The 12476-nt window shown below is 38.1% G+C and overlaps 1 protein-coding gene across 2 annotated transcripts in view; it reads right to left on the bottom strand.

Moving 5' to 3' along the window:
- RNF144B (ring finger protein 144B) overlaps positions 1-12476 on the bottom strand; it is an 81499-nt gene that overhangs the window by 59845 nt on the left and 9178 nt on the right. Inside the window, exon 1 of one of the 2 annotated variants that reach the window (XM_061449568.1) lies at positions 6803-6879. The exons of the other annotated variant lie outside the window; for it this stretch is intronic. The gene's annotated coding sequence lies outside the window, so the exon portion shown is untranslated. Of the gene's footprint in view, positions 1-6802; positions 6880-12476 lie in introns of those variants that run through there. 2 annotated transcript variants of the gene reach the window in all.

Here is a 12476-nt window from a genome sequence, read left to right as displayed (position 1 = left end):
AATTCCATTTTCTGTGAAAATGAAAATGTATCTTTGGAACAAAAGAAAGTACTCGGTCATCGAACCATTCACTGAAAGTTTAGTTAGTATACAGCCATACATCAAAGCATGCCTAGCATTCTGTAAGTCACCCTGGGAGCAGCAGGAAAAATGAAGCCTGGTTTCCTATGGAATTATGTCCTACATTTAGCACTTACAGTATAATACAGTCCCTGAGCCCTCCAGTGTAGCACATCTGTATTCCCTAAACTCCCTCACAGCAGTCATTACTCACACAATACCTGAGCTTCTCCATCACACATACAGCTCTCCTTCTCAGTGTCCTCCCTCCATCACCTCTTCTCTACACCTTCTCTCTTCCTACAGTTACCACCCTCGCCCTCCCTCTTCCATCCAGCTCCTGCCAGCATAGTGCTACAACCATGACCAGCAGCAGTTGAACAGAATGAATTAGACCTAAGCTCTGTCTCCTCCAGTCTGGCAAAAACCACTCTAAATTGGGCAGCGAGTCCCAACATCACTTGGAGAGAAGATGGACAAACAAATAGGGTCATTGCATACACTGTGTTCTCTTCAGAAGCTAACAATCAAGTCTCTTCCAAAGGCTACTGGGATGGTGCTTGGCACTCCTTTTCAGGAAACACATCAGCATGCCAGAGGTATCAGAAAATTCACCTTTCAAAAATGTCCTGGTACAATTATTTTTCATTGCGCAACTTCCATTTCTGTAAGCTTATTTACAAAGTTAACTCAAAAGAGAAAAAACAGCCAGTTGCTGTGTTCTATGCATTTTATAAAAGCCTTTAAGAAACCATCTCAAAATATTAGTACTGCTGCCTCAAGACTGAGGTCCTCAGTCTCATCTTCCACCTACAGAAAGGCTTTGCTATGACAGAACAGGATGCACTATGCAATTCCTAAAAAACAAAAAACATGGGCTTGTGGCAAGTTTTTCAGTTTCCTCTACCTCTGAGAAATCAGTGATATCAGCAAGAGATTTAACATGGATTTGGCTGTTGTGTTATGAGAGGGATCTCAATAGCAGTCAAATAGCTTTTGCGGTTTTATTTTTAAACTGTGTCATTGAGCCTAAAGCAAAATTTCCTCTGTGGTGGAAACACGCAATCTGAAAAAGTATGGGCTCGGCAAAACCAATATGGATACTTGGGGGTGAGCTTACAGCTCCATCCAGCCTGTCTTTGGGACTCTTTTGCACAGGCTGTCCTTTGAAAATGAAATCAAAGGCAGGAGTGGAAAAATGGGGACCCAGTTGTGGCTATGCTGGGTTTAGACAGCATGGCTGTATGCTTCGTATTGAGTAAAGGTTAGTTTTTACCGTCACCCACATAAAATTTTCCACTTCCAGCTGAACTACTTGGATGAAATCTGGGAGACATCAACTTCAGATAATGGATAGAGAGAAACATATCTATGTATCTATCATAGAAAGTATTTAGCTGTGATTATAGTGACCAACACCCATTTTCTTAGATTGTCAATAAGTTGCATTGCTAAGAAAAGGGATTGGCACTATTTACTGTTGCTTAGTAGAGAACCTGCAGATTTCATAAACTTTATCAAAACCATAGAGCATCAGACCTCTGCAGTATTTCCACCCTTACCAGTACACAAAGAAACAGGAATTGGTTTTGGACTGGTACTACCAGTTTCTACTGGCAGAAGTCAGGGCCTAATATGATGACCTAATACGATGCCTATATGCGCTTTCTTCTCTTCCTCTTCCTTCATCCCCTCTTTACAACCCAGGAACACATTACCTATCCCTCTAGAAAAAGCCATGCCTTTGAAGGACAGTATTAATATAAATGGTTTTAAATTACAAGAGGCATTGAGGCAAATAATACTACACATGAAAGAGGATTCCCCACATTTGTTAAGGCCCCTAGTTGAATTTCTTTCATCAGAAAGACAGAGCTCTGAATGTGCTTTTAATTTCTGGCTTGTTGTTGATGATTAAACTTTGTGTAAATTTTTTATGATTTACCAAATGTCAAAATGATACATCTAATTATTTTTAAAAATGTTTTTAACAGAAATGTTGTCAAATGTTCCTTGTCTACAACCAACTTTTGTTTCAGAATTTATGTAATGCAGAACAAATATACTCTCCTTGAAAGAGTCTTGTATCAATTTTAATAACTAATGGTACTAGTTCATTATTTATCCTCAGACAAGTTAAGCTTTTTAGAATTATGTGACTTTTCTAAACATAAGCCTTTATCTTCTAATAATGTGAAATACATTCATCTTTCCTGACTCTGCTTGGCACAATTTAGCTTCCTCCTGAAATGCTGCAATTCTTGGCAATTATCTGAATCTTGCTCTGAAACCTAGAACTGCCAAAGCTAAAAATATAAAAATACATTATTTCAAGTAGGAACTGTATCTATTTATTCACACTAGCAAGAACTGAGTAGAGTTAACAAATGAGCTCAAGCTTTCCAAAATGACAATACTGTGTACTCAAACAAAGCCTAGTCAGATAGAACTAACCATGACACCGGAGACTGAAAAAATTTTGAAATGTCTTATGTTCTTTTCACTGAGCATTCGGTCTGCTCAGCTTAGTGCCAGCACAGGTCCTCCTTAAATCCTAGACTGTATTCAGGGGATAACCTTCTGATTATATCAAAGAAACCTTCTCCTTGCCAAAATATTTGCTACCTGACTGGCATTTTCACTAGCCAAGTGTGTTTTGTAAGCTTTATGAACTGTGCTGCAGCCCATGCTATTTTGGTTCTATGATAGCTAGAAGCAGCAGCTGAGACATCCAAGCCTGTCATTTTCTAATCTAAGTCACCACATGCATCGTGCTTCATCAGTGAGGAAAAGTAGAAATATAGCAGCTGGACGTGCCCTAGTCTGAATAGCTGAATAGCACCTTTGGCCATATAGTGTCCAGAAGACATTTTAATGAAGTCTGATGTCCATAGCTCTAATTTGTATGTACGCAGAAAACTAAACCACACATACATATGCAATGCATTCATCCTCAAAGAAAACTGAAATTACTTTGATTCTGCTAATTGTCAGGTATAACATCAGCAGTGTTCAGGAAGAGCTATGCTGTCCTCCATGGAATCCCTTCAAAGCTCCTCAGCAAGACGGGCAAAACTACTGTTACTGCCCCAAGTATGGGAAGAAACTAAGTAATTTTGTCCTCATCCCTGAGCCAGCAATATGAACTTGGGAACAGCTGCAGAGCAGGGGTATAGGTGGGGTAGAGATGCTGGGAGGGTGGTTATGGTAAATGGCGAAGTTATTGGACTGTAGGGGGGAGTAAGGGTGAGGACCTGAAAGAGGTCTGGAGAAGGTTTAGCAGCAGTCAGGCATGCTTTGGGCCTGTAGTAGGTTTTCTCCTTCCCCTCTAAACCTCCCACCCTCCTTCTCCCAGTCTGACCTTGTACAGCAAACCCCTCTGCCTACTGCTTTTCAGCACTGTATGCTCTTTCCTCATCTCTCTCCCTGGCAGGCAAAGCACACTAATTCCCCTCCCATCGCCCTTACATACATTTCTCCATGCATTGCTTTCCCCCCACTTCCCTCAGGAGCTTCTGGCATGCAAGAACAATAATGTGATCTTGATGGGACTTGGAGGAGAGACAGTTAAAAATTGGACCACCAGTGTTCTTTCCCTGCTCTCTTTGCAGGCTGTTCTGGTCAGTTAACACTTCACTCACCATCAGCCAGGATCTTCCCTGACCAGTTTAATTCTTCCTTGTAAATCCATATCCTCCTTTTGGATAATGTATATTTTGAGTCATGAAGTCTCAGGAATCTGAAAGAAAAAGTCAAATGGAAATGTCTCCTCCCAGTCTTGAAACAGCTGAAACAGAGTTCCTGCTCTTGCGACCACTACACCATTACTTCCACTACAATCCTCCTTCAAAAAATTCCACTTGGAGGCTGAATGTTTTGTCCAGAACAACCACACCATGGGCTAAAAATAAGCTGCATGTACCTGTGACTGGAAACAGTACAGCAGGCCAGGAAAATCCAAGAAAATGGGGAGTATTTGACAGCCAAAGAAAGTCCCTCAAGTAAAATTACTCAGCTGCTGCCAATATTATTTAACACTGAAAAATCACCGCCGGTTTCTAGGACACTGGTCCCATGAAACAACTACTTCTCAACCTCTCTTTCAAGTCTCATTTGCTTCTTCAATGATTGACTTGCTGTAGAGAAAAAAAGTGCCCTTCATTTTTCAAAACAAGCAACCTACGCATTGTCCTCCACAAACTCTTCCTGAAACAAGTGTCTACGTTTGTGTGTATGCAAAAGCTTTACATTTCAATGCACAGTAGTATTAATTTTGGTGCCTAATTTCAGGCTTCCCTCTGACAATATAAAATTATGCTGCCTAGAGTGATGTAAATTGGGTACCATAATAACTAATTCAATTTGAAATGTCTCTTCCTTTCTCTAATATCAATTATCTTCTACAACACCACAGTGTCATTGAAAACGCTAGAACAAATTATGCACAAGAACAACTTTACAAGGAAAAAACAAGAGGATGCACGAAAAAAAAATATATCTGATTACAAACACTGTGGAAACTGAGACCATGAAGATCACTGTTCCCCTACAGCTTATAGAGTGGTCCTATTTTACAGTTTTTCCCATCAATATAGAGCAGGTTTTGCAGCTCCCTTCTTCCCCCGCCACCTCCTGCCAATGGTATCAGTTAACACTGGTATAAACACACACACAGAGTCTGAATTTCAGTCAGTGTAAGATGACAAAGCCTTTCTCAGCTGCACTAGAAATTCACACCAGCTAAGAATCATTCTTGACATCCACAAAATAAAAGTTTGACCCTTTTTTTAAAAGCAGGTATGAAGTGATTGAGAAACATTTTCAAACAAGCAGAGTGACATTTTACATTCACCTCGGCATACAATAATCATGTATGCAGCATGATACAATGTTACTATAAATTAAATACCAAGTAAGGAAAGAAATTTAAAGGTGGACATACAAGCAGAAAGAAATATAAACCATGCAGTTACCTTAAAATAAACCACTTGGAATGGGAACATGAAAAAAAATCTTACCTGCTAATCGAAAAATGTATAAAAAATTTAAGCCTGCTAGGTTTAAAGGCCCCACTTCTCAAAATCTCAAATACTTGCTACATAACAAAAGGTTATACTTCACTTCTTTCAAAGATACTGATTCATTGCTCCTTTAAAAGGAGTGTGTTACACTATTCTAATAAAAAGCATGGCTTTGACTATTTAACTCAAGATAAGGAAATGCCTCAGACTCAGCCTCAATTATTAACATGACATTGTATTATTTTGCATTAGTCTAAAGAGCCCTCTAGTGTTCACTTACCACACACATAATAAACTATTTCAAATGACTAAGAAACTTCCTTGCAAATCTCTACCTAGTAGCTCTGTCAAACGCCTCTAGCTAGTTAGGCACTGGGTGATACATCTGCATGAAGAAAATAACTTAAATCCCATAGTTGAAATTGTTTATCAGGAGACTATTTCTATATTACTCTCTGTATAATTTTAAAGGACTTGTGGGTTTAAACAGTTCAGCCAACCATTAATAATATTCATTGATATATATTCATTTATATACAGAAAAAGAGGCTGCAGTCGTCAAAATGAACCATCTCTCTCACTGAGCCACCACTACTGAAAGTCAGTGACTAATAAATCAAACTGCAATAATCTCCAAAGAGGTATTCTACTACAGAGAGAAAAGAGGTTCTGTTCAGTTCTTGATGGACCACCTTGTTCCAATTTAAGTAATGAACTGCAAAAAAAATCTTTAGGCCATGATGTCGGGAAAAGGCAACATTAGCTAAAGATTTCTTACTCATTAACACGCCCCGCTCCCTAATCCCCTAATCTGGGTCAACAAAACTGCCTGTGGAGATAAACTACAAACCACAATATGCCACAGTGCTACCATGGGCTACATGCCTTTGAGTTCCCTACCCACTAATAAAAGATTGAGGAGGTGAATCAGTTTTTCAGAAGCATTCCATCTTCACAGTTGTTTTGGATGAACTGATGGGTCCAGGGAAACACCTTACTTACATGGGCACCTAAGAATGAACCAAGTCTTCAGAAAATCTTGACCTAAAGCTTTTAGCCTTCTGAACAATTCCTGCCCCTTAAACTCTACACTTACTTTCTTCTCTGGATTGGCCTTGCATCTTGTGATGGAAGACTACATCCAGGCCTTGTCTGAGCTAAAGAAAGGTGCCTATCTGAGCATGAATCAGTCCACAACCCTACACAGTCTCCATGATTCAAATGTAAAATGTCTCTTCATTACCTTTGCATGGATTAACAATCCTTCCTTTAAATGGGCTCCCAAGAATTAGACAATGCAGGGTGAGTATAGTTTTCCACAGATAGAATCATAAAGCAGTCTGATTTGATCTACTCTGTAATCTCCAACACCTTGAGTTCATGTTCCTTAAAATGTTTACCAGTACACTTGCTATTTAATCTTCCAGCCCACACCACTAACAAGCACTACAGATTACCCAGTAAATGGTGGTTGCCAGGTATCACAGAATTAGCGGTCCCTTTTTTTTAAGGGGAAACTGGTTTTTATCCAAGTACCTGTAATATCAGAATTAAGTCAGTATAAGATTGTAACTAACTTCCTTTCCTCATCATAATGTCAGGAAGCTATCGTTGGTTATGCCTTAGAAAGTATTTCGTCAACTGCAGTCATGATCCAGACAAGAAAGAAGAGTATATTCTCTGCATTTAGCATTTAAGAAATTACTTGTGTACTTACAAACACATGTCAGAGAGTTATTCCTTACATTGTCCAAGCAGCATCATGTGAAACTCCACACCCAGGCTCTTCAGCACCTTTCAAAACAAAAAAAAAACCAAAAACAAAAAAACAAACCAAAACAAAAACCCCAATGTTGTCCCCCTCCAAACAAACCCCCAAACCAAGAAAAAAACTGAATAAACTACACACACATATAATTTATCTGAAAATCTATCTAGTGTTTACAGAAGCAGAGAAGACTTTGGCCTTGGCAGAGTTGGATATAACACTGCCACTACTGGAGAAAAAACTTTCTCAGTAGATTATGAGTTTACTTCAGCTCGTACAATTCTTCTAGACTCTGCTATGCATTCAAAATTGTCTAGGACATGGTACCTCTAACACCTGTGCCGGGAGTATGGAGTGTAGCCTAGAGGATAATGTGACAGCAAAGACAAAACTTGGAATGTTCTTTAAACTATAAATGCATAACTTGTATGGACCAAGTGGTTACACTGGTACTTCCACATCAGTTCAATTAGCTTTGATGCAGCTCTTAAAGGTGAATTTAACCAAGATTCTCAACCATTTTTTCCTGTAGAATTCTTGCTCTCAGCAAGAGGCAACTCTTCAGCTACATCAAAGCTTTTTCTTTTGGGAGATAATGCAATAAATACCAAAGTATTCTGACATTTTATTTCTGCTTCTTTCATAATTCATAGTAGTTTTTTATATCCACTGCATGGCTGCAATTGAGAAAGAACAAGACATGAAACCCTTCAGTGAAATAAAAGCAAATATATTAAATACTTGAACAAATAATATTAACTTCTGTAACCTGATTTCTAGAAAGCCTGTGCAAAAGTCTTGAGAATAAAGTTTGATAGCAAAAAAATCCCCTCCTTCAAGACTGATACTCATCCTCAAGATGTGCAAGATTGTCATTCCAGTGTCCCTTTATATTTGCTATAGCCTAATGACATATTATGTACAATCAGAAACACTACTAAAATAATGGGATTATGAGGCATAACATTAGCTTTTGTCTGAGCTCTATTAAGCAAGTTAGGCATATAAAATGCCATTTAGTAACTACCTGCTCACTTTTCCATTAGGAAGAACATAGACTATGTGACACAGTCTTAACTTTCACAGGTTTACTTAACAGGATTCTTACTTTGGGGATTGGAAAGACTATTTTTGTGTGAATTATTTTAAGTATGGAATGAAAACGTCAATTTGCTGACCTCAGTTATAGAGCACTGGTATAAAAGCTTTAGAATTGTTTGTAACTTCCTAGCATTAGCACAAGTTGCTTATCTAAATGTAAATGAAATTTATGTTTTCCATCAATATCAATAAAATTGTCAAGGAATAATAAGCAAAAGGAAAATACATAAAAACCTGCAGTAATTTTAAGTCTACAAAATTACTCTGCTGAGGTCATTAACCACAAGGCCAAAGCACATATGATTTTATGAGGAACAATGGTACCAAAGAAGAAAACCTTGTTTTCCCAAAGGAAATTCACTGTTACTTTACTATTATGTAACATATACATGTAACATGTAACTTCTCCATGTAACATTCTCACTGTTCAGTTATGAGGTCCCTCTTCATGTAACCTCTATTAGAAAATGAAAAAGCAGCATGAAAGAAAGTAGACTGACACCAAAACAAATTAACTATGATGCTCTGACACAGGGGATTGGATTGTTTTATTATATTAATGATAATACAGATTAATTTTCAAGAACCCTACTGGTCCTACTTTACAGAGACTATAGATGCCAGAGGAATATTCTGTTAAAACAAGCACTGATTTCCAAGGTCAGGAATGAACTGAGCATGCCATTATTTGACAGGAACATTTTCAAATACTTCCTATGACTTGAAATCATGTTTGACAGCTGCTATTAAGTCAATTGTCACAAACACGAAGTTTCATTTTCACCCTGACATAGACCAAAACTGTCAACTATTCTATCCCCTAAGACAGACACAATATTATAAACCAAATTTATTCAATAGGCTTGCCTCTCCTCCTTAAAAAAAAAAAAAAAAAGTCAAAGTAAGGAAAATACATGTACTACAGATGCCTGTTGAGAGGTGGCTCTGCAGAAGTCAACTTAAGCATGCACGTTTTCTCCATCCGAAAACTGAAAACCACGAATATGCATCTTCTACATATGCTTTAAAGAGAACTGTAATTCTGTATTTACAGAAGTTATTTCTGCCTTTGTCTTTCAAAAGTACCTTCAACAGGAACCATTTGCAAGATGTAACTTCATACTTTCTATTACATACATCAATCTTTGATTAGTAATCAATTTTTCTTTTCCACTTCTCAAGAGAGATGTCAGAAATCAACACATTTTTGTTCTCCAATCAAAAAGGTTTACAGATCTCACAAGATTTTACACTGATCTCTTAAAATATCCCTAAACCTTACGTGCCGAAAGAGGAGCAGATTTAAATACTTACCCAAGATTCTTTCAACCCATTTCAGGTGAAATAAAAGTCAGACAATAAAAATTTTATGACTGTTTCATATAAAGTCAAGTTTTTTTATAACAGCAGGTGTGAACTGAACTCCCAGTTGAAATTGAAGCTACTTCAAATTCTGTGCAACCCAGACCAAGACCAAAGCAGGGACCTGCTGCACAATGGCAGCATAGGCTACTGCCACCATCCTCCCTGGCAAAACCAGCTTGTAGCCCTGGTACAAAATGTTCACTTTCAGTTGTGGAGCCACTAGTCCTTCACAGACCTCACACAGGAAACTGGCAGGATGATACAGAATTAGAGTGTTATAAGAGACATTAAAATTCAGCACTTTAGAGCAGATAATAGTAAACCACCAAAAAACTGGCAGCCAAAATCTTAGACCTTCAGAGGCAGATGGAGTGCCCACCTCTAACCAGCGGTGGTCCCCCTGGTCCAGTAACGCTGTTCTGAGCATACATCCAGGGGCTCCTGCAGCTCTTCATGGACCAGACAAGGGCAGTTTTATTTTCTGGCACTTAGAGCATTGTCCCTCATGGCAATACAGAATTTTAAAAACAACTTATACACTTGCATTTTAAAATATCTTGGACTCTTTCAAAAGTTTGTGAAAATGCAAATTGTCATAAACAAATATATACACACTTACATATTACACAACAGTTGCCAGAATATAATGCAACACAGAAGGGCAAAATGGGCCAATTCTCAGCTCTGCAAAGGTAGAGAGTGGCAGTAGGGAAAAAAACCTGCATTAACAAAAAAAAAAAAGTTTTTAAAATCATAATATACTGTGAAATGAAAAAGAGACAAAATATAAATGATTACAAGTCTATGAACAATACTTATACTAGCCTTGACAGAAGAACCCCAGGCACAAACCTAGGTATCCTCAGCAGAAAGGAAAAACCAACACATAGTAACACTTCCAAAAAACCTGATTTAATTCATTTTCAGGACTGTTTTTCTGAGGTCAGGAGCAGAGCCCAGGCCAAAGAATGTGATCTGTTTCACCAGTCAAAAGGCAGTATTTTATTTAAGGGGGCGTATTCTGGGGCTTTTTGCTGGTTACTACCAGCCAAATTCCAGATTGTTGGGACTAAGTTACAAGAGAAAAAGCGATGTGTAACTACTTAAATGTTATAAAGGAGTTTAACATGCATTACTACACACAATGTTTGAAAAGGAGTCAGTGTTCCTACCTAGAACCACATAAACGAGAAAGATTCCATATGCTCATCTAAATCAATCTGTACCAAATTTAATCATAATTCCAGAAAAGGAAGAGCACCTTATCCCACCACTAACTGCATTCAAAGTTTCCTCTTGCACACAGTTTCTGCAGTATGGCCTCACTGCATGAGTATCTCTGGCATCAGGGACGGCCACAACATGAGAAGCATACTTTTGTACTGCTGGAAGAGTGTGGAAAAATATTCAAGGATACATGGCCTTGTGTCACAGTAAAAGGACTCTTACAGCTTATCTACACAAAGGAGCTACTCTGTATTATTTGAGGGTATGAATTTACAGAATAAATTCAAATGCTCAATAACACTTTCCATGTGCAATGAGTTGAACGCTCCAGGATAATGAAGTACTTCACATTCAACAAGAATATTCAATTATAGCCAAAACAGGAGCAAAAGATGTTGTGCACATCCTGCCTTACTCCATGGCAACTTCTCTTTGAAGACACACCTTCAGTGTCAGGAAAACAGAAACTATATATATATGCATGTGTATATATATATATATATATATATATATATACACACACAAACAGTTTAACTTAATGCCTTCATGTTTTGCAGATTTCCAGAAAATCCTGCAATTGATGTTATGGATCACTGAAGACATCACCACTTTTTGCTGCCTGCCTCACTTTCTGCCAAAGACGGCCATTGCTGCAGCACAGTAAGCAATCTGTCTGTGCTTTATGACTCCCCAGTTTGCAGTCCACTGTGCTTGCTTTCTCTGAACATAAGTTTGCATCAAGTGCCATTTGTGAACCACCCTGCCTGCACAGCAAGTCTACATGCTGTTCTGCTACTCTGTCCAGCACCCTAAGAGGAGCAGAACAGAGAACTAGGCAACATAACCTCATCAATCACCCTTAACAAAACTTAGCAGGCTTTATTAGCCAGAACCTTCAGGAAGATTAATCTGAATAAGCTTTTAAAATGTATTAGTTAACCATAAATAGAGTTTAAAAGTGACAATGAAATGTTTTTGTTTAATTTACTTCAGAAGTCAGCTAAACAAACAAACGTCACTTCCAAATAAATGTATCCGTAAGAGATTTGAATGTGATCTAATTAATACACTTTGGAAGTTGGCTCAAATTAATATTCCAGAGTGCCCATGCAGTTAATGTGGAATATTTTTTACTGAATGTTCCTATGTATGCAAGCCCAGAAACATCTATTCATATTTTCTGAAGCACAAAACGCAGTCAAGACAGAGGGCTGAGTTTAGCATTGGGCAGAAAGGTAGCTGTGAAGAAGTGTTAAGTGAAAGCATTTCAAGCAAGTATTTTTGTAAGGCACTCACAAAAATGGCTATGTTGCTTAGCTCACTTTTAAACTGAATTACTTAACCAGATGGAAAGCCAAGATATGTGACCTTCTATGCCAAGTAAGGTCACACATCTTTTTTTATTTTTAAGAGAGTTTAAAAGTATAAACTACTCTGAAGAGACAAGCAAAACTTTTTGGTCAAAACTCGAGGTGAATGTATTTTCTAAAGGATAATTGCATAGGCAGTTACCCATACAAAAACAGATGTAATCTAAGAGCACTCAGATTTCTGTGAAAGAAACATGTATTATACCTCCCTCTGCAATAACGATCATTCTGATGCATACTGCAGGCCACATTCTTCCTTGGCAAGTCACCTCTTAAGCACAGAAAATAAGAAAATGACATACCTATCCATTTTAGCCATGACCTAACTAAATTCCTACTCTGGTGAGCACCATGGCATTTGTTTTAATAAGTCTTAACTTCTATAGTTAATGCTAGATCCTGCTTTACTTTTAGTATCTGCAAAGCCCAGAGCAGATTAGACAGAGGCTTAAAGTTACAAACTGAATTGATATTTACATGTCAGCAGTGACACGCAGAAATTCTGCAACTGTATCACTCAGCCTGCATACTCCTGCAGCTGGCTTCAGTGGTGGGATACATGAG

The sequence above is a fragment of the Pezoporus flaviventris genome, unplaced genomic scaffold, assembly GCF_033815535.1.
Source record: "Pezoporus flaviventris isolate CSIRO_AGI_PZ_B2104156 unplaced genomic scaffold, CSIRO_AGI_Pfla_v1 ptg000007l, whole genome shotgun sequence".
In the NCBI taxonomy this organism is placed as follows: domain Eukaryota; kingdom Metazoa; phylum Chordata; class Aves; order Psittaciformes; family Psittacidae; genus Pezoporus; species Pezoporus flaviventris.
This window is presented reverse-complemented; position numbering and strand designations above follow the sequence as displayed.